At 43.7% G+C, this 27691-nt stretch overlaps 1 long non-coding RNA gene across 1 annotated transcript; it reads right to left on the minus strand.

Annotated features, from left to right (window-relative positions):
- Positions 1 to 11345: 11345 nt before the first annotated feature.
- LOC143821145 (uncharacterized) lies at positions 11346 to 27576 on the minus strand. The gene is made up of 3 exons (XR_013225698.1): positions 26996 to 27576; positions 24769 to 25039; positions 11346 to 11782 (listed from the first exon to the last, which is right to left on the minus strand). It is a non-coding gene; the product is annotated as an uncharacterized LOC143821145 (long non-coding RNA).
- Between the last annotated feature and the right edge of the window lie 115 nt (positions 27577 to 27691).

The raw sequence follows: 27691 nt of genomic DNA on the forward strand, positions 1-27691 counted from the left end.
ATTTAGCAGAGTCTCAGGGGACAGAGGCTTTCTCAGTCTGGTGCTTTCCCTCTTCTGCCCACCCTCACCATCATGTACAGTGAGTCTTAATTTGCTCTGCTTTCATTCTAATATTAATGGAGACTGTTTCTCTAACTCTGATTCTGTTTATTCCTTCCTTAGCTATGGAGCCAGCTTGTGCTAGCTTCACTTCACTGTGGGAGTGACACTTATTTGGGACATCCTCTCGTGCTGGGCTTCTCCTCAGTCCCCTCTGATGAGTGTGCCACATCCAGACAGGTAAACCAGTATCTGTATCCTTGAGATCGGTTGTAATTGTTTGCAACAATTCTAATCTGTAGCAGTTAGTTCTGGACCCAACTCTTTAAAAACTGTAATGTTTAGTTTGTCCCTTAGACTGTTAAGGAACCCAACTGCTACTTATTCTTATTTCATCAGCACTGATTGCATTTGTCCAACGCGGACCAAAGGAAGTGCTGAAACTGCATAAATATGCAGATAAAAAGCAAGATGGCAACACAAATGATATGGTAGAACTATATCTCTTTTTCTGCAACAATGGTCTGATTATTATTCAGGCAACGGTTAAAACTGGAAATAAATTATACAATTGCTATGCTATCAAAATATATTTCACAATGAAGTCACTCTGAGATAAGCTGTTCTGAAGAAAGGAAAATGCATTATATACAAATGCAAAGATTTTTAAGAGCCCTTTCTCCCACAGAAGCGGCAACAGCCAAAAATGATTTTCAAGTGTTTTTTATTATTATTATTGTTATTGTGCAGTTGCATACCTGATGGTTTAGCTTTTCAGTGGAAAACTGGCTCTTTTCTCTTCAGGTACCATCAGTTTGGACTACCAAACAGCTCATCAATTCAGATGTAAAGATCATCACTGAGAGGCTTAATCTTGATATCCCCATCAGAGAACCATGATTCAAGCCTCAGGGAACAAACCTAAGCCAATCTACTCAGAAGTAAACCCCAGGTTATTCAGAGAGGCCTGCTTCCAGGAAAGTGGCCTTAGGATTGTAGCACTTCTTAACATGCTAGATGTTCTCATTAGGACTAAGAATACTTGCATCTTCATTTATACCCAGCCTTTCCCCCCAGTAGCGACCTAAAATAACTTTCATCATTCTTCTCTCCTCCATTTTATCTTCACAACCACCCCGTGAGGTAGGTGAAGTGGAGAGTATGTGGCTGGCCCAAGGTCACTCAACAAGCTTTCATATACATTGAACACATTTTCCCAGTTACAAAACATGTGGAGTGGGAACTATGGTAGGCATACTAAGCAGTTACCAAGGTAGTAAAAGCCTTGTGAGTCTGAGAGGCGGCTAGGAGGAGTGTGTCATTCTCTGAGTTAATTGAGTTAACCAGGCAGTCAAAAATGTTTAGTTTTATTACAATCTTGTATAACTATTTGAGGAATTCTGCCATCTTGTAAGATTAAAGAATGTTATATGTGGTGTTTTTATTCTTTTAAACTGCTGCTATTGCCAAAGACACTGGTCTTTTTCTTGCTACATTGATTTGTCATGCCTTTCCATTTTTGTGCCTTAAGGCACAATCTGTTCCAGAGGTACATGGTGATTTTTATGAATTTCCACTGAGCTTTCCTTTCTGTAACTCTTTATTAAATTGCAGTCTAAAGAGGATTTTTTTTAAAGAAACCAACCAGTTGATACAGGAATAATTCCTGATCAAAGCCAGTGGTGAAATCCCACTGGAATTGCTATGAAACAATTGACTAAGAGGGTTTTATTTTGTGCTGGGCCATTAATGTTTTAAATTTGTCAGATAGTCCTTTTTGACCAGTTATTGGAGCAGACATTAAATACAGAGGGGCACAGAATGTAAGTCCTTTAGACACAACCCATGTACTATCTTAAGGCAGAAGAAGAGACAGTAGTGGTTAAGAGTGACACACTCTAATCTGGAGAACCAGGTTTGATTCTCCATTCCTCCACGTGAAGCCTGCTGGGTGATTTGGGGATAGCCACAGTTTTCTCAAAACTGTCTCAGCCCCATTTACCAGTCACAAGGTGACTGTTGTAGGAAAAGGAAGGGAAGGGGCTTTGAGACTTCTTAGGATACAGAAAAGCAGGGTGTAAAAAACTGTATCTTCTTCTTTACTCTAGATTTCATACATGTAAAGGACAACAAATCCATGCAGTAGTTTACTACACAGCACAATCCATCAGGGATACTGAAAAGGAGAAGACTCTTTGCATTTACCTCTTACGGGCTGTCATATAGAAGATGGAGCAGGGTTGTTTTCTGTTGCCCCTGAGGGACGGACCAGAACAAATGACTAAACATCTGGAAGAAGTTCCTGACAATTAGAGCAGTTCCTCAATGGAACAGGCTTCCTCGGAAGGTGGTGGGTTCACCTTCTTTGGAAGCTTTTAAACAGAGCCTAGATAGGCACCTCACAGAAATGCTGATTTTATTAACTTGGGCAGATTGTGAGTGGGTGGGCAGGAAGGGATGTGCTGGTTTTTGTCTCTTGTGGCCCTTCCTTGCATACCCAAGGAATTGCTTATTGCTACTGTGGGATGGTAGGTGAATTCCCTCCAGGTCAGGCTGAATTCTGGAGATTTTTGGTGGAGGGATCACTTGGGCATGAAATTGGGGTCACCATGGGTAGGCAAGTAGTTGTGAGTTCCTGCATTATGCAGGGGGGTTGGACTAGATGATCCTGGAGGTCCCTTCCAACTCTATGATTCTGTGATTTTAAGGTACACAAAAACATAGGCAGTCATGAAGATGAATGCAAAGAATGTGGTTTGATAAAGGAATAGCAACAATTATTAAATATTCACCAAAGATCGGGGAGAGGGGGATACAACAAGAAAAATGATTTTTTGAGAAAAGATTATGAGAGGTAACTGAAAGCATAAAGGGGAAGGTAATATTCTGAATTTTTAAAAGAAAGACAAGGAAGCTGTTTTGGAATGAGAAGTTCTATCTCTGGGGATGTCAGCTCAGCACCTGGCACATAATACTAAATTAACACTGTGTCTGGTTCATCAGCTCTAATGATGTGTTTTTAAATTAACACTCTGTTCTGCTATCAAAAAAGAGATGCAGCCATGTATTAAAATTAAATGTTTGAGCCAGGATATATCCAGGAACAGGACAAGAAAGCTAGTATTTAACTGAAATATTCAATTAAAGAAAGCGATAATCTGTCCCATGAGGCAGGATGAGAAAGAAACCATGTTTTCCAAATGCAAGTGACCAAATGCCAACAATGTTACTGTGCAGAGGTTAAACTGTATTCTTTCTGCATTGCCTTACCTGGATGTCATCTTTTTTGAGTCCCGCCCATCACATGATTCAGAGCAACCTGCTAACCTTTCTGTATGTATCAGTCAGATGTTTCACTGCAATAAAATTAGGAAAACACTTGCAGTTTTGTGCAAGATCCATACAGTTCCAAATCCATCTTTTCCCCATCTTAGATGCAACATGCAGGAACTGCTTAATAAGACAGGATTAGACTGCTTGATTTATTTTACATACTTAATTTATATCCCAGCCTGGTGTAGTGGTTAAGAGCAGCAGCCTCTAATCAGAACCAAGATTGATTCTCCACTCCTCCATGTTCAGCCAGCTGTTCAGCCAGCCATGTTCAGTCAACAGTCCTGAGAGAGCTGTTCTCACAGAGCAGCTCTATAAGAGCTCTCTCAACTCCACCTACCTCACAGAATATCTATTCTGAGAAGAAGGGAAGGTGATTGTAAGCCACTTTGAGATTCCTTTGGGTAGTGAAAAGTTGGGTATAAAACCCAACTCTTCTTCCAAATGGGTGCCCAAGGGGACTTACATTGTCTTCCTCCATTTTATCTTCATCATAACCCAGTAAGGTAGGTTACCCAGGCAGTAACCAAGATCACTCAGCAAGCTCCCATGGCAGAGTGGGGATTTGAACCTGGGCCTCACAGGCCCTAGTCTGACACTATAACTACTACACCAGCCTAGCTCTTATGGACTGTTTCCTCACGGAGGACTCACCCAGCTGTTATGCTGCAATGTCCCCTGGTTTTTTGCCTTGGCATGGCTCCCTAGACCTTTTCCCACTGTGCTAAGTTATTTGTTTAAATCAGCAAGTCTGGCTTTCACTATTTAAGTCAAAACCTGACTGTTTGGTTTCAGAAATACTGTCCTTTCTACATGGTTTGATTGCAGCATCACAAAAGGTTGTTTCTTTTTCCGATTGTTTCCTTTCCACCATGATTACAGCCATCAGAGATGTTCAATTAGAGAAGGCCTTTGAGATTCAATTATTATTGTTGTTGTTGTTGTTGTTGTTGTTTAGATTTATTTCCCACCACTTCTGGGACTGGCTTGTGGTAGGGTACAATTTGTCCTTGCCTATTTAATTTGTATGCCTTGCCTATTTAATTTGTCACCTTGCCTCTTTAATTTGTATGTGGAGCACATCATGAGATGAGTCACAAATTGGGATCAAGATTGCAGGGAGAAATATCAACAACCTCAGATATGCAGATAATACCACTCTAATGGCAGAAAGCAAAGAAAAACTAAAGAGCCTGTTGATGCAGGTGAAGGAGGAGAGTGCAAAGTTGGCTTGAAACTCAACATCAAGAAAACGAAGATCATGGCATCCGGCTCTCTCAATTCCTGGCAAATAGATGGGGAAGAAATGGAGGTAGTAACAGATTTTATTTTCCTGGGCTCCAAGATCACTGCAGATGGGGACTGCAGCAAAGAAATTAAAAGACACTTGCTCCTGGGGAGGAAAGCTATGGAAAATCTAGACAGCATCCTAAAAAGCAGAGACATCACCCTAACAACAAAAGTGCGTTTAGTCAAGGCTATGGTATTCCCAGTTGCAATGTATGGCTGCGAAAGTTGGACCATCTGAAGCTCTGCCCATGAGGCTGGGAGTTTGATCCCAGCAGCCGGCTCAAGGTTGACTCAGCCTTCCATCCTTCCAAGGTCGGTAAAATGAGTACCCAGCTTGCTCGGGGGTCATTCCCAGTCCCAAGGAAGCTCGCCTGGCCTCAACCAGGGCCAGGCCCTTTTCGGTCCTGGCACCAACCTGGTGGAATGAGCTCCCGGAAGAGCTGCGGGCCCTGCGGGAATTGTCATCATTCCGCAGGGCCTGCAAGATGGAGCTCTTCCGCCAGGCTTTCGCTTGAGGCCGGGCAGCAAGAAGATCTAGCCCCCCTCGCAAATGTGACGGTTGCATCTGTCATCTGCCCCCTCCCTTTCCCTTCTTAGGGGGTGTGGAATTGGGTTAGCTATATTGAATTTTGCCGCCATTCTTGTGTTAACTTTTGTATTAATTGTATTATGTTTTATTGTGCTTTTATTGTTTTAGGGGATTGGTTTTTATGTGACCCGCCTTAAGCCTCCGGGGGGGACGTGGGATATAAATTCAATAATAATAATAATAATAATATTAATAATAATAAATGGTAATGACTGGGGAAGGCACTGGCAAACCACCACGTATTGAGTCTGCCAAGAAAACGCTAGAGGGCGTCACCCCAAGGGTCAGACATGACCCGGTGCTTGCAAAGGGGATACCTTTACCTTTAGTCAAGGCTATGGTCTTCCCAGTTACAATGTATGGATGTGAAAGTTGGACCATAAGGAAGGCTGAGCCTCAAAGAATTGAGGCTTTTGAACTCTGGTGCTGGAGAAGACTCTTGCGAATCCCTTGGACTGCAAGGCGAACAAACCGGTCTGTCCTAGAGGAGATCAGCCCGGACTGCTCTTTAGAAGGCCAGATCCTGAAGATGAAACTTAAATACTTTGGCCACCTCACGAGAAGGAAGGACTCCCTGGAGAAGAGCCTAATGCTGGGAGCAATTGAGGGCAAAAGAAGAAGGGGATGACAGAGAATGAGGTGGCTGGATGGAATCACTGAAGCAGTCGGTGCGAACTTAAATGGACTCCAGGGAATGGTAGAGGACAGGAAGGCCTGGAGGATCATTATCCATGGGGTCATGATGGGTTGGACATGACTTCACACCTAACAACAATAACAGCAACAACAACAACACAGTTTGTCCACAGTAAAAACCCCATTAAAACATACTAGGACATAACCATACAGCAAAAATAAAAAATCCCAAGAAACATGGTGGTAAATTCAACCTCCTAACCCAACCCCCCCATAACATCTGAAAGAGGTGGTGGGACGAGGGAGCACAGATGACACAAAAATTGACACCACTTGGCACCAGGGGACCCAAGCAGATCTTCTCGCCGTGCCAGCCTCAACCATAAACCTGGTGGAAGAGCTCCGTTTTGCAGGCCCCATGGAACGGCAAAAGCTCCTGCAGGGCCCACAGCTCCTCCAGGAGCTCATTCCACCAGGTGAGGGCCAGGAACAAAAGGGCCCTGGTTGAGGCCAGGCATGCTTCTCTGGGGACGGGAACAACCAACAGGTTGGTACCCACAGAGCATAAAGCACTACAGGGGGCATAGGGCGAAAGGCAGTTCCTCAGGTATGTGGGTCCCAGACCATGTAGGTCCTTAAAGGTCAAAACCCTGAACCAGATCCGGGCAGTAACTGGCAACCAGTGCAGTTGCCTCAACACAGGCTGGATATGGGCCCTCCAAGATGTATGGAAACACTGCAGAATAAATGGTGACTGAGAGTCAGTGCAGTGTCCTGGAGACTGTGTTGGACTTTAACTGGTAAGTTCTGTATTCAGATCCTTGGTTGATCACAAAGCACACTGGTGAGCTTTGCACAAGTTAGTATCTTTCATTCTCCTCTAGACTGTTGAGCTCCTTAAAAGGTAAACTGATGATATAAGGCAGAGATGGTAACACTACAGGTTATCAGGTGAGTCAATAGGCAAGTGAGCGAATGAAGTCATGGAGAGAGTGAAAAGCAATATTTAGTCAAGGGAGCCCAGGAGTAGAAGAAGACAGGGTGGAGGAAAAGCCAGAGATTCAGGGGGGCAAAAAGGGAGGGAAAGTATGCACGGGGCAGGAGAAGTGAAAAAGGCACGGGGTGAAAAAGTCAGGTAAAGGGCAGGAGCATCAGTAGAAAAGGATGGGATTTGCTCCTCTCCCACCTACACCTGCCCTCATGAAACTGGCAGGTTATCTGCTTGTTGTATTTAGTACCTGAACAATTCTTCCAGCCAATTTTCAGAAAGGTTGATGAAAAAGTACCAGTTTTATAGGCAATTAAAGGTAAAATGCATTTCTGGCAGAGCTGAAAGGAGTGTGCTTGGAATCCTAAGGAAGGCAGGCAGAGTGGAGCAGTGCTTAAAGAAGGCTAGAAGAAGAAGAAGAAGAAGAAGAGTTGGTTCTTAAATGCCGCTTTTCCCTACCCGAAGGAGGCTCAGTGGCTTATAGTCGCCTTCCCTTTCCTCTCCCCACAACAGACACCCTGTGAGGTGGGTGAGGCTGAGAGAGCCATGATACCACTGCTTGTCAGAACAGTTTTATCAGTGCCATGGCGAGCCCAAGGTCACCCAGCTGGCTGCATGTGGGGGAGCAAGGAATCAAACCCGGCATGCCAGATTAGAAGTCCGCACTCCTAACCACTACACCAAACTGGCACAGAGAGCTTTTTGGGACCATGAGGAAGTCATGGAGCTTGCTCACCAGTCATAGAATCATAGAATCATAGAGTTGGAAGGGGCCATACAGGCCATCTAGTCCAACCCCCTGCTCAACGCAGGATCAGCCCAAAGCATCCTAAAGCATCCAAGAAAAGTGTGCATCCAACCTTTGCTTGAAGACTGCCAGTGAGGGGGAGCTCACCACCTCCTTAGGCAGCCTATTCCACTGCTGAACTACTCTGACTGTGAAAAATTTTTTCCTGATATCTAGCCTATATCGTTGTACTTGTAGTTTAAACCCATTACTGCGTGTCCTCTCCTCTGCAGTCAACGGAAACAGTATCCTGCCCTCCTCCAAATGACAACCTTTCAAATACTTAAAGAGGGATATCATGTCCCCTCTCAACCTCCTTTTCTCCAGGCTGAACATTCCCAAGTCCCTCAACTTATCTTCATAGGGCTTGGTCCCTTGGCCCCAGATCATCTTCGTCGCTCTCCTCTGTACCCTTTCAATTTTATCTACATCCTTCTTGAAGTCAAAGGGAGGCATTTGGCATCTCTAGAATGCTGATAGCAAGGCTAGGGATGCCAGTCCCATGGTGGGACCTCTAGATCCCCTAAAATTATAGCTCTCCAGGCAGCAGAGATTAGATCGCCTGGGGAAAATAGCTGCTTTGGAGAATGGACTCCATAGCATTGTACTCCATTGAGGTCCCACCCTACCCCAATTCCTGCCCACTTCCAGTCCCACCCCCAAAATCTCCAGGTGATTCCCAGCCCAGAGCTGGCACCCCTAAGCAAGGCAGAGCGGACATTGGGGGGGGGAGGTGTTTATCTGCTGCTGTGTAGCAGCCCGCCGTTTCTTCCTCTCTTTCCCCGCATGCTGGTATTAGACCTCATCTATCCCTCTGAGGGACAGGGGAGTTCTGAAAAAAAAATAGGTTCAACAGAGTGGAAGCACAAGGATATTTCCATCACCTGAAGCACTTTTCCCTTTTGGAAGCAGAAAACGATGTTCCCTGAAAAGAATATATAAGGAAAGTATGCCATACAGTTGCCTTTGACTTGTGTGCCTTCCGCAGGTTTCAGTGCAGATGCAATACCTGTAATCAGTTTATGGTAGCACTTTGGGGATACATGCTGTTGAGTAGAGCGATGAAATGACTTAATTTGCATACTGAATGGAGTGTGTGTGGGCATGGCTGGAAGAAAAAAGAAACCCGGGTAGGGTGTGGAGTAGGAGGCCTAGTTGTCTTGTCTCTTCAAGCACTGAATGGCTGAAAGGCCTCAGCTTAAGAAGTTTTTGCCTGGTGCAAGCTCTCTCTTTCTGGAAATCACTTCTTCTGAAGGACGTTAGCCCCCAGATCTATGAATGGTGAGGCCCTGAGAACTTTCCTTCCCACTGGAGGCCTGCTTTTGAGGGACTACAGCTGGACCAGCTTTAACAAGAAAATTGTGTTTCTGGGCCACTGACAACTGGACTTCGGGTTTGGGAAGGGAAAGGGCTTTGGGGGTAGGGAATACCATACCCTTTGTACAAAATTATTTTTTCCTTGATGTAATAAATAGTTATTTGGTTAAGCCAAGGTGCATGGTTAGAATGGGGGGGGGGCTTTAAGAAAGGAGGGCCTAAGCCTTGAACTTGCCCTTATTTCCAATGTCAAGATTACATTACTTTCACCAGTTTTCTCCATAGGAAATCATTGCTATTTCTATGTTATAGGGGGGCAAGGATTAAAACAGGCTAGGGGGTGTGCATATGATAATCGTGACTGGTGGATGCCCAGGTGTGACCACTCCGAGTGTGTATGTGCGTTTAAGTGTATGCACGTACAAATAATGTATGGGAATGAGCTGTACGAGTAGCCCTCCCTGCAATGGTGCTGTCATCCAGTCGCCATTTGAATGGCTGACAGGGGATCTCACTGTTTCACACTGGTATTGTTATCCCTGTATGATAGACTGGGGAGGGATGCCAAGGAAGAGAAATGCTGGCTAACACCCTGACATCGCCATCAACACCACTTAGAATTTATATAGGAGCATTAAAAAAGCCGAAGCCATGCTGACGGCTTTTGCAGAAGCTTTGCAATGGGATTACACTTTATCCTCCTGCCCTTTTATAATGCACCCTTTAATACAAAAGGGAGTGGTAGAGAACATTTCCTCAGGGCTACATTTTACCATTTCTTTGAAAATATAATTTTAGTATGAGCAAAAGTTGCAATTTATTTGTATTGTATTATGAGATGTTATTTTCTGTTCTGCAGAAAGAACGAGAGGCTTTGTTTTGGGACACCGAGACTGAAAACATTACAGAATTCTTCATCATTGTTTCCAGCTGTACAGTTAAGGCTTTTTTTTATTGAGAGGCATTGTGATGGCATGTATTGATCAGAAGGATTTCATTGAAATTCTGAGGGATACAGATAGCATCAAGGCAGAGGTGGAATAATTCAGACCTATAGAGATGGATTTAGTATCTACACATTGCTGAGGATCAAGCTTATCTTTTCTAGAATGTCCCCAAAATCTTCTTTTTAGTACACTGACCAGGGTTGCAAGAAAATTCCTGAGCTGTAGCTATAAGGATGTCTATGAGTACAAAAACTGACAAGTGATATTGACTGTTCTGCCATTGTACCCACTGCCTGTCTCACTCTCTCACAGACAGAGAGAAAGATCTCCATAAGCTACATATAATGATTGTACTAATTGTATTATCTCTCTTATGCTATGCCAATAAAGGAGCTGTTGGGGAAAAGAACTGGCAGAAGATTTCCTCAGGAAAAATAGACTGAGAATCCCTCTGAGAATCAGGATGAATTAGGGTCTCAGAGGAAGCCTCAATTCCACTAAACGAGGAAACTTCAGACCAAGAACCAGGAACATCATAGGATCAAGAGCCTCTAGAGAGAACTCAGCCATGTACAGAACATCTTCTCTTAGTCTTGGGACTCCAATGACAACACAAGCAGTACATCTGTGTAGATGCTTGGTTCAGATGACAGAATGTACTCTTAGTATCTCAGGGCCTTCTGCACTGTAATCTAATTGAGACACGACAGCTAAGCTACAAGTCTAGCTAGAACCAGGGAAGAAGGATGAAATCCAGGTGCACTATAAGAGCCCTTGATAGAGCCTTGACTTTTGTTTCTGCAATATCTTTGACGCCTGCAATTGTCTAGAGCCCTGGACAGCTCCTTGCTGAACCTTCCAGATCTTAAATAACATAGCCAGTGTATAGCAGCACTGATATGAAGAGCCCCTGCTTTTTTAATTTTAACATCCAGTCCTTCAGCTCACAATCTCTCCAGAGATTTTGGCCACTGCTGTTAACGGCTTGAGCAAGTTAATTCTTCTTCTACACCCTGTTTATTCAAGGTTTCTTTCTAAAGCTTAGGTCCTTTGAAATATTTGGTTTACATCATTAAATTCCCAGTATACTAATCTTCCTAGAAGAACCAAATGAGACAGGGAGGAAAACCATCCCCAAACAGGAAGGGGAAAAAAGATTATTCAGAATCTGTTGATCTTGTCATGCCATTGGAGGAAGGCAATCCTCCTGTAGCAGGCTATTTCCAGTTATGCAGAGGACTGTCAACTGATAAGACCACATTCTTGGCTCATCTCCTCCTCAACCAGGACACAGCGGTAGTGAGGCCTTTATTAGCTCCCTTTGGTTTGTTCCAAAACAAAACTAATTCAATCCACAACAATAATTAACAGCGATAAAGGGAACCTGAGTGGCCCTCTCAGAATTATTACACACTTTGGCAAAGGAAAATGAGCATTGTTTACATTTGGGAAGTAGGAGGCATCATATTTATGGAATTTTTTCAAGCCAGTCAGGTGTAACAGTTTAGCAACTTTAAGAACTACTCAGAAATGCCCATCAATTTTCTTCAAAATAACTCAGAATAAATCCCTAAGATTATCATGCTAAAGAGATACATGAAGTCAAAATTAATGAAGTGAAACATCCACAAAAATGCAAATTAAGTGAGTTTATTATTTGTTTGTTTTTACCTTGCTTTCTGCTTACAAAGCAGTTTACAAAACTACAGTTAAACAGAAAAGGCCAGAAATTAAATAAACAAATCCCAGGCTGGTCTTCTGTTTATTGGGTCAACTCACTCAAGGCATTAGACCATGGGTTGAGATCCAAAAGCAGCAAATGGCTCACATCTCTAAGCACACCCAGTCTTAAATACCTGCAACAGGAAGGAAAACAATTATGAGACATGGGTGTCCACTCTTACATATTGCTACAATATTCAAGAATCTAAACAAAACTATTACAATGACCCAAATTCCAAACTGAGGTTTCTGTGAATATCTCTGTCCCTCAGACTCTGTATTCCTTTCTGCTTGCCTGCCAGAGTATACAAGCAAAGCTGTTTACTTTGTTGCTTGCAGGGCAATTAGGATGGTTTTCTAACACAAGGAGAGAATAAGTGAACTCTGCCTCTGCCTCCCAGTCTACATACTAGGTGAGCTACTGATGGTGGAAACGCAAGGCTGGAGGACTATACCCTATGCCTCTGTCTTTCCTACCTTTCCTGCCTGCTAGTTACAGCCTCTGATGACTTTTGTCCTGGCAGGTCCCATGATCTACTTCATAGATGGTGAAAAAGAACCTCTTGTCCCTTTTTCACCAGTGGAAAAGCTGGTTGGACAACTGAGTGTGTTTCAAGAGTAGCCATATTGATTTGAAGCGGAACAGCTGGATTTCAGTCCAGTAGAATTTTAGAGCACCCTTGGAGATTTGACTCTTGAAAACCTCATATCCCAAAAAATCTAGATGGCCTCCAAGGTGCTTCTGGGGTGGAACCCAGTGTGTGTAAGCAAAAACTTTGGAGACGTGCTAGGCAGGAACAGAGTGTGAAATAACTGATAGAAACATATAGGTCATACTTATACAGAACTAGGTTCAAAGCCCGTTTTTAAAGGGGCTCTTAAAGGGGTGGCAGGCAGGAGGGCTTCTGTAGAGCCTGGTGGCCCAACCACAGGCGCAGCATGGCCAGTCACCTCCCCTGATCTCTGTTGGTCAGCAGGTTTGGAAACACGGCAGCCCAGCAATGGAGGCTAGGGCCCCTGGGCTGCTGCTGCACCCATGTTGGAGTGCAGCTGCCTCCCCTGGTCCCCAAGGAGCTTTGGAGCACAGTGACTCAGCCATGGGAGCTGGGCCCATGGCAGCACTGGGCCCATGGAAGAGAACAGCAGACCATCACCCCTACTTCTTGGTGCCAAGGAGACTTGAGAGTATGGCAGCCTAGCTGGCCTCTCCCCCCCCCCCCTTTTACCTTCTTTTGGCTCTTCCAAGTGCCCAGAAGCAGCACAAAGGTGGAGAATGAGGAGGCGAACAGGGCAGGGAAAACCTACAATTGACTCTTAGTGGGGGAGTGTCTCCCACTGAGAGACAATTGGGGTGGGTTTTGTCTACACATGAACCAAGAATTATTATGGCTACAGATAAGAAAGCCCTCTCAAAGCAAACAAGACAAGACAATAACGGGTGCAAAGCAGAAATGCTGCATACAGAAACACTAGGTGAGGCAATCCTGTAATGGGGGGGGAGGGGGGAGAGTAACTAATTGTTCTTGTTAGAAAATATCATTGCCAGGTATATAGCAACTGAGATATTCTCTCCCCTTGCAATTCTGTCACTTTTAAAAAGAATGAAACCAGATTGTAAGGTACCAGAATAATTGTCCCAAATGCTGGAATAATTGTATTTGGAAAATTTAATGGTTATGAATGGGGGTAACTCAAGTCAGACCTTGATTAGTGAAGATCCAATTGCATATACCTATTACTGACTAGCCCACCACGCTTCTCCCACCACGCTGCCTGACACTGGCCAGGAAAGGATCGTAGATGGCTGTGGAAGTCCACAAGCGTTCTCTAGGTAGTGGTGTGTAGTGGGTCCGGGGAGTATGGACCTCTCCCCCCCCCTCCCTGCAAGCTGCCAGCAAGGCACATGTGAGCTGTTCGTGGGTCGTGGGGTGAGGTGAGGAGTATCCCACAGTGCTCCCTGGCACCACCCGGGGAAGGTTAGTGGAGGGCTGGGAAGGTCCGCAGGCATTCGCTGGGTGGTGATGGAGAGCAGATCCAGGGACTATGGGCCTCCCCTGTCCCTGCAAACTGTCTGCAAGCCCTGCGCGAGCCACTCGTGGGTCATGGAGCGTGGCGGGGTGTCTCCTGTGGTGCCACCCGGGGAAGGTTAGGGGAGGCTGGGGAGGTCTGTGGGTGTTCACTGGTCAATGGCGGGGAGCAAGTCTGGGGACTATGGGCCTCCCTGCGCCCCACAAAGTGGCAGCAAGGCCTGCATGAGCCACGGATGGATTGTGGGGTGAGGCGGGGAGTCTCCCACGGTACTGGCTGGCATCAGCCGCAAAAGGTTCATGGAGGGCATTCTCAGGGCAGTGGTGGGGAATGGGTCCAGGCCTCCCCCCTCCACACAGACTGCCTGCAAGGCCTCAGTAACCTGTGGGTGGGTGGTGGGGCAAGGCACAGAATCTCTCGCAGCGGTCTCCCGCAGCAGCCAGGAAAGGCTTGTTGAGGCCTGGGGAAGTCTGCAGGCATTCTGGGAGCAGCAGGGGGGGGAGCGGCTCTGGGGACTCTGGGCTTGGTTAGAGTGCCAGGCAAGCAGCATCTGGGGCATTCAGGTTCAAATTCCCACTCTACCATGGAAGTCTGCCGGGTAATCTGGGGCCAGTCACTCTCTCTGTCTAATCTGCCTCACAGGAGATGGATTGAGGAGAAGGGTGGGGTATAAATGAAGTAAATAAACAAAGATGAAGGCTTGGGGAGCAGATGAAAGAAAATTGGGCTGGTGAATGGGAAGGAGAGAAACAAGCAAGACAAGGGGAGAGGATATGGAAGCTACCAGGAAGACAAGATCGTATGCAGAAGGGGAGAATGTGGAGAAAGAAGTGACCAACACAAGCCTTTGTGGGTTCAATCCTTGCTTTATACTAACAAAGCAATAGCATCCCAGAATATCCAGATTATTCTAGGCTAGTACCACCTTTAATTCTCAGCATAGCAATTCGTTCCTGGATAAGAGAAACAAGTACAGTATTAACAGAAATATGGTGTGTGTTCTAAGCCTGGTGAGCCAGTGACATTTTTTACTGTGGTTGTTCCAGGACATTGTCCAAAAAGCTCCTTTAGGGACTACCAAATTATTCCATGTTATCTGTCTTTCTTGCTTGCTTTCTTCATTCATTCATTCATTCATTCAGTTTATATCTTGCCATTCTCCATGGACTCGTGGCAGGTCACATAAAACAATATAAAATCCTCAATCAAACCAATCAAACCCAATCAACCCCACCCCCCAAATAACATAGGTCACAAGAAATGGCATAATCCCAACCTTCCCTATCCACAGTCAACTATCATCACAGGGAGGGAATTCGCAAGATGACACAGCATTGGCCGGGGGAGGGGCCACAGTTGTTCCTGGTCCCATCCTCAACCAAACACGTGGCGGAAGAGCTCCATTTTACAGGCCCTCAACTCCTCCAGGGTCGAGGCCAGGCATGCTTCTCTGGGGCCAGGGACCACAAGCAGATTAGCAACCGCAGAGCAAAGAGCCCTGTGGGGGCATAAGGAGACAAGCGTTCCCTCAGACAGGAAGGGCCCAAGCCACAGATGACCTTAAAAGTTAACACCAAAACCTTGAACCTGATCCAGACCACAACTGATGAAATCTATGGCTATACTGGAGTTCCAAAAGAAGCTCTTCAATTTAAAAAAACACTACTCTTTCTGTACTGCTCCATTAACATCTGAATCTATCATCAATACTAAATCAAATGCTAAATCTAGAACAGAAAAATGGCAGTCATTCAGGAAACTACTTATCTGTAAAAACTCTCAAAGTACATTTTTAGGCATTTCCTAATATGCAGTGAGTCTCTATTTCTGGCTAAAGTTTCACAAATAATCTAAGGGGTGGTTGTTGTATAAATTACCATTCCTGTATCCAGGCATCAGTTGTTACTGTTATAGCCAAAGGGCTTGTAGCAATTACACTTGGATTCAAAGGTTATTAACCTAGGGTATAATGCAGGTTATTTATGCGAGGCAGATAAGTCTCAAATCACAAATCCAAACTATGCATAAGCCCATTGGTCATAATTACTGCTCATGTATATTTAAGACTACAGTTAATTGAAAATGATACAATTCAGTGAGGGCAGGATTTTGCCTTCAGAGCAAAAACCTAGGCAGTCTGCCAAGCCCTCATGCAAGGAGTATTTTGATGGGAATTCCATTGATGGGAATTTTCCTGGGGCATTGTGTAACTGCCCCAGGAACATGTTTGTTTCCACTGCTATTGGTTTGATTGTGGAGTATGTTGCAGCATAGATATAATCATATAATCGTAATACTTGACACTTGTACAGAGCTTTACATGCATTATATCTCATAAATTTTACAGGAATATCTCCGTCTACTCACAAAATGACCCAGACTGGATTGCCCAGGCAAGCCTGATCCCATCAGATCTCAGAAGCTAAGCAGGGTTAGCCCTGGCTAGCAGGAATACCTGGGTAGTGACGGGGCAGGGGGCAGGCAATGGCAAGCCACCTCCAAACATCTCTTGCCCAGCAGCCAGACAATCTTTGGATCTCCTGGCTGTTTTACACACATGCCATATGACAAATAAATAATACTCATGAAATGTCCTTTATTGCAGGGGTAAAACTGTGGTCCTCCAGATGTCCATGGACTAAAATTCCCATGAGCCCCTGCCAGCATTTGCTGGCAGGGACTCATGGAAATTGTAGTCCATGGACATCTGGAGGACCAAAGGCTGACTACCCCTGCTTTATTCTACTACATATTCAGCCTGTGCTATGTTCCAGATCAAGTTGAAGGTTTTGGTTTGGACCTTTAAGGCCATCTGCAGTCTGGACCCAGCATACCTAAGGAACCGTCTGACTACCTATGCCCCTCTGTGAGTTTAAACACGCTGGTGGTTCCCAGCCCAAGAGAGGTATGCCTGGCCCCAACCAGGTGGAATGAGCTTCCAGAAGAGCTAAGGACCATGTTGGAGCTCTTGCAGCTCCACAGGGTCTGTAAAACAGAGCTCTTCCACCAGGCATTTGGTTGAGGCTGGGGGTGTGTGGGATGGAACACTGATTGGGTCCCTCTTCTGAACACCCCATCATGTGGCAACTTCCTTCCACCCTTTGGTATTTGTGTATTTACTGTATGGCATGTGTAGTACAGCCAGGAGGTCTGAGGATTATCTGGCAGCCAGGCAAGGGATGTTCATAGGTGTTCGTTTGCCATTACCTGGCTCCACATCATGACCTCTTGTGTTCCTTGGAGACCCTGAGTGTCTGTGACTGAGGAGAGATTTGAGCCAGGGAGTGGCTGACTTCCATGTCACATTCTGGGCAAATCCACTACATCTGTAACTCGCTGTATGCAGGTTTACCCTTGTCTCTGACCCGGAAAATGCAATTGGTACGAAATGCTGCTGTGCGGGTCCTCTCCAAGTCATCTTGGAGGGTCTGTGTCCAGCTGTTTCTGAGGCAGCTGCGTTGGCTGCCAATTTGTTTCTGGATCAGGTTCAAGGTACTGGTTTTGACCTAGAAGGCTATACATGGCTCGGGCCCTGCCTACTTGCAGGACCACTTACCTCCTTATGCCCCCCACAGGACACTCTGCTCTGGGGGTATAAATCTGCTGATGGTCCCGGGGCCTTGGGAGGCACACCTGGCTTCAACTAGGGTCAGGGCTTTTTCAGTCCTGGCCCCTACCTGGTGGAATGAGCTCCCAGAAGAGCTGCGGACCCTGACTGAGCTCTCAGAGTTCTGCATGGCCTGCAAATTGGAGCCCTTCCACTAGGCATATGGTTGAGGCTGGGTGGAAGCCCTGGGGTATACTATCAGGTCCCCCCACACACACCTGGTTCCTAGGCCCAGTGTTAGACCAGGCCTGGATGATGGATATCTATTCCCTATCCTTTTTCTTTCCATCTGATTACATGGTGCTACAACCCACTGATGCCTTAGCTATGGACATATAGGGAAGAACTGAGTTTATCTATACTGCCATCTTAATTGTTTAAATTGTAATTGTTTGTCTAATCTTAATTGTTGGGGTGGTGGAGAATATTGTAAAGGTATGATTATGAGATGTTTTACATGTTGTGAATCGCCGCAAGCCAGTTTGCTGGGATTGGCAGTATACAAATTGAATTAATAAAATAATAATAATCAGTTCTTTCTGTTTATTGCATATTCTGCCCTGCTCTGGGTAGGAGAAGTGTACATTACCCGTATTTATGTGTATTTCTCCTCATTCACTCTAAATAATAAACAATCTTTGGGGCTTCTGTCAGAAGCAGAACAACTGCTGTTGAATCTTCTCCTTTCTACCATTTGGGCATACAAATTCCACTCCCCCAGCTGCTTTCTCACCTGCAGGAGAGGATGTCCCATGAGCTACCAAGAGGCTAGAAGGGAAAGCGCTAAGCAGCTTCCTTCCCACACACAGTTCTGCCCTCAAAGGTGGCTTCTGAAGCAGCTTTTCATGTTTAAAAAACAAAACAGAACGGGAACATGCAAATGGGTGCAATGTGATGTTCAATTTGGAGGAACAAAGTTTTAAGTATCTGCCTAGTGTTCATTCTATTTTACTTTTAAGTGCTAGATTCAAGCCCAGTAGCATCTTAAAGTCCAACAAGATTTTGGGGGTATGAACTTTCAAAAGTCCGAGTCGAGCTCTCCTGCTTCAGACTGAGATGATTGCCATCTGACACTATCGTTCATTTTTAATGTATTTATGTATGTTGCAATTTTCATTCCACCCTTTTACAAAAAGAATTTTACATGTTGTTTTAAGTATATTATACAACTTGGAGAATATACATGTTTCTGAAACATTATGAACTGGTGAGGGAAGATAAGGCTGTTCATGAAATTAGTGTGGGGGGGTTAGCTCTCTCCCTGATTTTTCACAACATCAGGACCACTTATGTTAATGTGAATTTAATTTAGAACCAGATAATTAAACATTAATTTTCATTAACTATGTCCTCAGAGCCTGAGGCAAGAAGAAGCTGGGTCATTTTCTCTCTACAGCCTGGAAACATCAATTAAAAACAAATAGCAAGTCCATATTAATTTATTTTCAACTCTCCTTACATTACCCTCAATGAAAGACAGGAGTCATTGCTAGTCAGAGTGACTTAATCAAATAGCTACAGCTTTTCTCCATTGATACATTACCCAATTCTGCACAATGAAATGTCTAATCATTGCATTCATGTAGCGTATATGCCAAATCAAGTTAAATCTCCACTGATGAACCAAAGCAATGCAATTTTATATACAATTCCATCTGATCCATTTTTAGTGTTAAGAGTATCGCTATTACAAAAAAAATCAGGGAACAGTAAACATAAAGAACTACTGTTAGGAAAATTCTAATAATAGTCAACTGTGATATTAAAGGTAAAGGTAAAGGTATCCCCTGTGCAAACACCGAGTCATGTCTGACCCTTGGGGTGACGCCCTCTAGCGTTTTCATGGCAGACTCAATACGGGGTGGTTTGCCAGTGCCTTCCCCAGTCATTACCGTTTACCCCCCCCCCCCCCAGCAAGCTGGGTACTCATTTTACCGACCTCGGAAGGATGGAAGGCTGAGTCAACCTTGAGCCGGCTGCTGGGATTGAACTCCCAGCCTCATGGGCAGACAGCTTCAGACAGCATATCACTGCCTTACCACTCTGCGCCACAAGAGGCTGTGATATTAGCATTTATTATATTGGTGGGGTCTGCATTATCAAATCAGAAATATAGGTTATCATTCTGAGCATATGTAATGTTTGCCCTCTCTGAACATTTCACTCATTTAGACTTGTAAGTATGCTAGGCTGGCAGCAAAGTGCATTGAGAGAAGAGCTATGGGAACAGTAGCAGCACTCTGAGGAAGGTTCTACATTCCTATGAACACTGTCCTGTTCATGGGCAGGCAGAAAGGCTGTGAGGGAGCTCCAGGAGGAATGTAGAGTCTTTAGGCAGTCCTAACTTGAGAGCCCAATTCAGAGAGCAGAAGGGATTCTCTGTTACTTTATGAGCACATTGCTGGTGTGATACTATGAGGTAGGCCTTTGTGAACTGGTAATTATGAGCTCATTGCCTGAGTGATATCATAAAGTGTTATGTCGCTAAATATTTGAGTATAGATATTTTTCAAATTGACAGTTTGCCACATTTCAGTTACAGATTATAAAATTGTCACTTCTCCCCACAACTGTAAAATTGGGATTTTGACCAAAAAATTAGAAGGTAGGGTAGCAATTTCACTGTAGCAAGCTTCCATTACTTTTGGATATTTATTTTGGTATATATTTTTGTGATATGCTTATTATCATTATACAGGAAATACTACTGAGAAAAGGAGGTTATCCGAAAATGTGGTATAAACCTAGGTACTCGTTTGGGTGACACGACCATCATTTGGTGATCATATTGTGTTGTGGATGTTGTGATAGTCCATTTAAATGGGGTTTTTAATGGGTTTTTAACTGGACTTTTGTAAACCGCCATGAGCCACCCGGGAATGGAGATTAATGAATGAATGAATGAATGAATGAATGAATGAATGAATGAATGAATGAATGAATGAATGAATGAATGAATGAATGAATATTATTGTTAGATTGAATAACAGCTGTTGTCGGTTCTTCTCTTGGCTTGCATTCTCCTTGGACTGATGATCTCTCTCCAGTTCAACTTGAAGATCTCCCAGAATTACAACTGATCTCCAGACTACGCAGATTAGTTCCCCTGAAGAAAACAGCTGCTGTGGACTCTATGACATTAGACCCTTCCTGAGTTTCACCACTCACCAAATTCCATGCTCTCTAAGGTTTCAGCTCGAGATCTCCAGGAATTTTCCAGCCCTGTGGTTAGTAGAGAGGCCTCAGGCAGCCATTCTGCATTCTGCTGTCTGAGCTCTTCTTCTGCCTGGGCTTTCTGCTTTCTTTGCCCTTGGGGTCCTGGGCACAACCATGTGACCCCTGGCAACAGGCTGCTTTTTTTCATGGGTCCCTCAACAAGCCCCGTTTTTGATGCTGCCTCAGCTACTGACACTCCTGGGCTTAGAAACATAGAGCTGGAAGGTACCTGAAGGGTCATCTAGTCCAAAACTCTGCACAACACAAGAAATCCACAAGTACCGTTGCCCTCTACTCCACCGGGGATCCCTGCCCGGTTTTGTCTGGAGGAAGGCAAAAGAATACATCCCTCCCCTCTGCACTGAATTCAATTTCCATTTTGATTTGGGGCACTTTAAATTTTCCCTCTGCAACATGCAACCTGGAGGTGACTGTAGCATGGATCACATTGGCTAGGTAGAATGCTGACAGGTAAGGTGCTAATTGTGATGCCTGGCAATTTGTGACCTGGGCAACCATAGGTAAAGAGACATCCAGAATCATACCCAGACTCTCGACAGTTGTCAAAGCTGTTAATTGGACCCTGTCAAGAGTTTGGAGTTTCATTGACTCACCTGGGGCATGCCAACCCAGCCACAGGACCTCTGTCTTAGCTGGATTTAACTTCAGCTGACTCTCTTAAGCCAGTCCACTACAGAAACCTGGCCAAAGAATCTGGGGGTGCAGATGGCAGGCCACCTATCAACAGATATAGCTGGGTGTCATCAGCATATATGTGACATCCCAGCCCAAAACTCTGGATCAGTTGGGCAAGGGGACACATATAGATATTGATCAACATTGGGGAGAGAATGACTTTATGTAGAACCCGACATACCAGGATATGCCACTGGGAGGTTCTCTCTGCCGGTGCCACCCTCTGTCCCTGACATTAGAGGGAAATTGCAGCCATTTGAGAGCAGCACCATGAATCCCCACGTCAGCATTCAGGGACCAGTAAACTGTCAGACTGTCAAATCCCCGTTCACTGATTGACATCAGTGTGTTGGGATACTGCTGACATTCCATCCCATTCTCCCTCCCCCTTCCCACCAGCTAGCTAAGCAGCTGCGGAAAAACACTGGGGGCAGTGAGGATCCCCCACCATCAGCAAGGGGATGACAAGCCTATCAAGCCCAATCTTTTGGTATTTACAGGAGTTTTCACCTGTCTCTGTGTGATAAGATACAATTAAAAATATACGTTGATATGCTTAGCATAACATCTAGGAGATTCACTGAACGCAGTGCAAAGAGAACAAGGTTCCATCACTGAGCAACGATATCAATGGAGAATTTTAAAAATAAGGGCCATTCCGCACAGCGTTAATGTTGCTGAAGTGTTACCATTGTGTAATGCTATTTATTTTTTGTTATTCACGACGTCGTACACAATCTGCAACACTCCTGCAACACTCCCACAAGAATCACTTTGTTGTAGCGCTTTCCCCTTTAAAAAAACCGCTAGACTTTTGAGAACAACCTGCAACACATCTGAAAAAGACATGTGCATTCTCAGTATAGCGGTAGCAAGCATGTCCCTCCCTAAGATCTCGCACCCGAGCTTCCGGCATCGCAATTTTTCCCCCTTAAACTGGCAAAAGCAACAAATAAGTGATGCTTCTTTGGCTGAAATCCCTCCACAAGCAATTGTCTGTAAAGTTTCCAAGCGCAGTATAGCCCCCTGTTTGACACTGCCTGTAATTTCAGCCAGAAATAGCACGGGGAGGGGTAATTTTTTTGAAAAAGGTCTTTTCTGATACATTGAATGAACGAATATGCGTTGCTACTGGTGTTTTCCGGTTTAAAAAAAAAAACAGTTTTTGAAGGGAAGCACAAACACAACATTTAATTGGCTGTTCTGTTTGATTGACAGCCAGGGGTGGGAGGAAGCACGGAAAAATATTGCCTCCTTTGGTGCCTCCTTTGGTGAGACCAGAAACTTGTGCGTTATGAGAACAGCGCTAGTGGGAGAGCCTTTTTTTCGATATAAACGGCTGCTGCTTTTGATTGCAGCGCTTTTCAATAGCACTCAGATTTAGCAACAATGCCTGTTGTGCGGAATGGCCCTTATACAATATGTTGTGAAAATAAATGTTTTAAATAAAGATTTAGCATACTGTCAAGGGTTAATGCCTAACAGAATCTAAGAATCTTTGAGTGACTGGCTGTTCAAACAGAATTCTGTGGAGAAAGTTTAAAAATGGCAGGAATTGACAGATGAAGAAGAGACAGTTAAGCACAGATTGTGGACTGAGAAGGAGGAAAAAGGAATGAGGGGATCAAAGAGGATCCCTATTCAAGCAAAAAAATAAAATAAAAAGGAAATTGCTTCTAAAGAAGTAATCCCTGCCCAGTGAAAACAGAGATAGCTCTTAAAAGAGGAGTGATTCCTGGGCTGTATATAGAAGGATTTGGGGAACAATTGTATGTTCTTGCCTTCTAGGCTTTTAGAATCAGTGTAACTCAGAAACCCATGCTTGAGTGTTTAAGCAGATATTGAAAAGAAAGCCTCTCCTCTCAAAATGTTAAAAGACCTTTTTGAATACCAGAAACACTTATTAGTTGACAACAAATTATCTGTAATGTGAAAGTTTCCTCAGTTTTTTTATCAGTTCACCTCATACATCCTACCTCTGACCTTTTCTCCTCTATGTTAAATAAAACCTTTTGTTTATTTTGAACTTTCAAAGCATCTGGTGTGCCATTACAGAAGTTGACTATAAGAAGATGATTGTGTTTCTTCCCTCAGTTCCCTGGGCTGGGCCAGCATCAGTACCTATACATGAAAAAGTGACTAGGTGGGACAGCCATCAACAAGCAAAATAAATAAATACAAATACATACACAACTCAGCAAGAAGGTAGAAGAAAAAGGGAGAACTACTGCGTGTGAGGGAGGGAAGAGTGTAAGATTGCCATAGAATACTATGACAAAACATTATCTGTTTAACTACTCTGCTAGTGATATGAAATATGCTACATTTGATTAGTCAATATATCTCACCTTAGATTGTGAAAATGTTTACAAGCATTTGAATAAACAATGTTTTAGGAAGCTGCAAGTATCACATTTGCAGCTGAAAGCATTTGCCACAAGCCTACCTGAACCTACTGTAGTTTTGCGTAGGTACTGTATTGCGTATGAATTTTATTTGGGTTTTTCATTTTCAGCTTGATTTGTTCTATAATTCCCCCCTTCCCCCCCCCCTTTTATTAAAGCATTTATACCTGTTTGGATTTGATCCAGGTTTGAATTGCCCGTTCTCCCATGAAAACTTGCTGGATGACCTTGGGCCAAGCACTCATTCTTAGTCTACCCTTCTTTACAGGAAAATTTGATTCCAATAGCTCCTTTAAGACCAACAAAGATTTATTCAAAGTGTGAACTTACAAGTGCAGGCACTCTTCAGGAAAACTACATGCACTGGAAAGATCATGCTTTGAATAAATCTTAGTTGGTCTTAAAGGTGCTACTGGAATCAAATTTTGTTGTGCTATTCAGACCAACATGGCTACCCACTTGCGTCCTTCTTTACAGGGTTATTGTAAGATAAAATAAAGGTGAGGGGAAACTGTAAACAATTTTGGGTGCTCATTAGGGTGGACATGTAAAATGAAATAATGTTTGTATTGTTCAATCATTTATTTCAATGGGAAACACATTTCTGACTATGTGTCTTCCCTCCTCCTTCAATTGGGATGATGTTCACAAGGATAGTACTTCTCACCCATGAGATCCTCTGTACCAAGTTTCAGGCAGATATAAATAAGGCTCTCCATTTTGTAGTCAATTACATTCGTTATTAAACAGTAGAGAGACACAATGATGTGCATTGCTGTACTAGTTAGCTTTCCCTCACTTTCCAGAGATTTTCAGACAGTGACAGGAAAATGCATGCCTACTTTTCCATGAGCACTCAATGATCTCAGATCGACAAGCTGCTTTAGAACACCATGGCAATATACCTGTCACAAACTTTGGTTGGTAAACCACCAACAGGGCAAAATCCATGCTACATTTTGCTTTGTGGTTCACTTCAGGTCCATCCCTAGCCTTTAACTCCTCCTCCCCAGTTGTGCAGTCCTCCCTACCCACAGTTAAATATGATTTTAATTATGCTGCCCCTGGCAGGAACAGCCCCAGAAAAAGTAATAGCTTATTAAAACAGAACCTGTAGTTAAAGAGAATCAGAAATCTGTTAATGTTGCTAATAACATTTATATCTCACCCTTTTTCTGTCAGGGAAACTCCAATGACAGACACAGAAATCCTTGAAAGATCTCCCTTCCAGGCACCGGCCAGACCCAAATCTACTTTGCTTCTGTGATTCATCCAACTTTACTTGGCTTAGTATAAGGCAGAAATGCCATGCACAGATCCATCAGTTAAAATAATTCTGTTTAGCAGGAATATCAGCAAATCATTCTGGTTGGATGTTGTCCCCATCAGGCACATAACTGCTGAGTCACTCAGTCCTCCTGCCGCTACCTTCCAGGAAACTAAACAAAGACAGTGAAGTATCAGAATAACTGTCAGATCTAAGGGGATTTCCACACCCTTTAATTGTAGCGTCATGCCAGTCAAATGCAAGCTGAATATTCCAGCCCCTTCACATGACGTCGCCCACATCCAGCACCTGGCCCACTGACTGCTCGCTGCATCCTCCATTTTATTTTTTTGATTGATTGATTGATTTTAAAGCGCTTCTCTGGGAATCCCAAAAAGTGGATTTACCACTTTAAAAAGGAAAGCTGTAAATTTACCTGACGCACCCAGAGTTAAAATAGCTGTTTTCTGAATTCCATTGTTTCCCATTGAGAGAAACCGTTTGCTTTGGGTTAGACTTCCTTTGGATGCTTGCCGTTGTGCATCTCTGCACTAATCTATGGATAATATCCTGGTCTGAAAAAGTATACTGATGAGCTAAGCTATTGTTTCAGCAAGACTAACCTTGGAAAAAATTGAGATGATTTAGTTTGACAACATAGGAGAAGGTGAAGCAATAACATGCCATGTTCTACAATCTTCCTGCTAGGCATTGTCGTATCTTCTGTTTTGCTAGTGGGCTGTTTCGGGTGTTATTGCATAACAGCACAGGAACATTAACTGACATCAGAAGTTAAATGCCTCTTTTAAAGAAGTGTGTATGCACCAACAATTCTTGATATTACTTTTAATAACGAGTGTACACTCTGGTACACTCTGGTTTGATTAAAAGCTAATCCTCCCAGTGCAATCTTTCCTTTGGTTTTTCAGATGACTAGAAGGTAAGTGAATGGAAAACATTTTCCCCAGAACTCATATAGTCTTACTTCGGAATTCTCTAATAAACATGGATGGCTTTAGGGAACACAAAAAACTGTGATCATGGGCTGCTTCCACAATTATTGTTTAATCAGGAATTTTCATAGTTAGAATCATAGAATAACAAAGTTGGAATGTATCTCCTAGTCATCTAGTCCAACCTCCTGCAAAAAGCAGGACACTCACAGCCCTATTTCTCATCCACTGTAACCTGCCACCCCCTTGAACCTTCACAGAATCAGCCTCTCCATCAGATAGCTATCCAGACTCTGTTTTAAAATTTCCAAAGATGGAGAACCCACCACCTCCCACCATCTCTCTCTTATTCTCTCCCCCCCCCCAACTAGTTTGTGGGGATTTTGAACATTCACTATCAGTACCAGTCCTGCCTTTCTGCTTCTAGCTTAATTAATTACTTCCTGTTCTTTCACAGTCAGCTGCAGAAGTCCTGAATCAGTCAATAATTATCAGTTCTTATTTGTAGTGCAGGGGAATTAAGTACTCTTTTTTACTTTGCAGCCAAAACTATTACTCATCATTTTATTTTTATGATAATAATTCCAAACAAGAACCGATAACTATTAATTCATGAATGTCTGGGTTAAGGAGAACAAGTAGTGATTAAGCTGTAAAACAGAGAACTAAAGGGAAAATTACAAGGAGCACTAGAAAGTTCTTCTGATGGCAGCAGTTACCAGTTAACTCTAACCATTATGGGGAAACCATAATTTTGCATGCAACCAACTAAGGGAAGTGACTGCAGACCCCCCCCCCCCCCCAAAGTATCTTAGAAGAAATCCATTACTTCTTTCCTGTCCATTATTTTTATTTTCATCATTGAAGACTTTTACATTTGGGGTTCTAGATACCAGCATAGTGGGAGATGACAGGAACAGATTTCACAAATGATTCCTGCAAGCAGAGTAGAAGAGCTTCTGAGTACACCTGCTTAGGACTGCAGTATAATTGTTGCAACAAGATTACTTTTGGCTCTCTGCTCAAAGAGCAAATAAGAGAAAGGCAATACCAGGCCACATCATTCTCCCAGATGGATGGTTTTCTAAGTAGCTGGTGGATGACTACTTCCTTGAGTGGCCAAGGGAAGGTCCCCTGGTTCAGTAATTGATTTTAGGTGTCATTAACTCATTTACCTGAGTTTTACATCATTTCAGCAGCCAGGACAGATGAGGATCTAGAACACAAGAGGGAGCCTTCACAAATTCCAGGATGTCAACATCCATCATATCACAATGAGCTCAAAATGATCCATGAGCAGACCAGGCCTGTTAGTATTTCTTCTGTCTGATCGATGTTATAACGGGCATCCAAGGCAGGGTGTATTCAAGAGATTTTGTCAGATTTGCAAAAGCATCACAACTCATTTTTTGTTCCTGAGAAAATAAGTTCTCAGATTTAAAGTAAGCAGCTACTGGGATGCCTTGAACAATTACTGTGGCCATGAACTGGTTGATGCAATGACAGCGGAGAAGTGACACTGTGCTGTTGTCACTGTGCCTCATTGGGTCTTCTGAGAGCTGTTGGATTCAGTACACGTTTTCTGCCAGCATTGTTCTAGACATCTCCCAGCCCTCTTTAGGTTACCCAGCTCCATGGTAAACCATGAGGCTGGCTTTCATCTGAAGGCAGGAAAAGTTCATGAGGGATGGCCTTGTCATAAAGGAGAACTTCATTCTTCCAAATGGAAAGATGGAGAATGCAACCTGGGGATGAGCTGATAAGACTATATTTTGATTAGTTTTCATTCCATAAGTTATAGTTTGGTCTGTCTAATTTATGTTGTCATCAATAATTCCTTTATTTCTATTGTGAACACTTTGTGCCATTTC

The sequence above is a fragment of the Paroedura picta genome, chromosome 1, assembly GCF_049243985.1.
Source record: "Paroedura picta isolate Pp20150507F chromosome 1, Ppicta_v3.0, whole genome shotgun sequence".
Lineage (NCBI taxonomy): Eukaryota > Metazoa > Chordata > Lepidosauria > Squamata > Gekkonidae > Paroedura > Paroedura picta.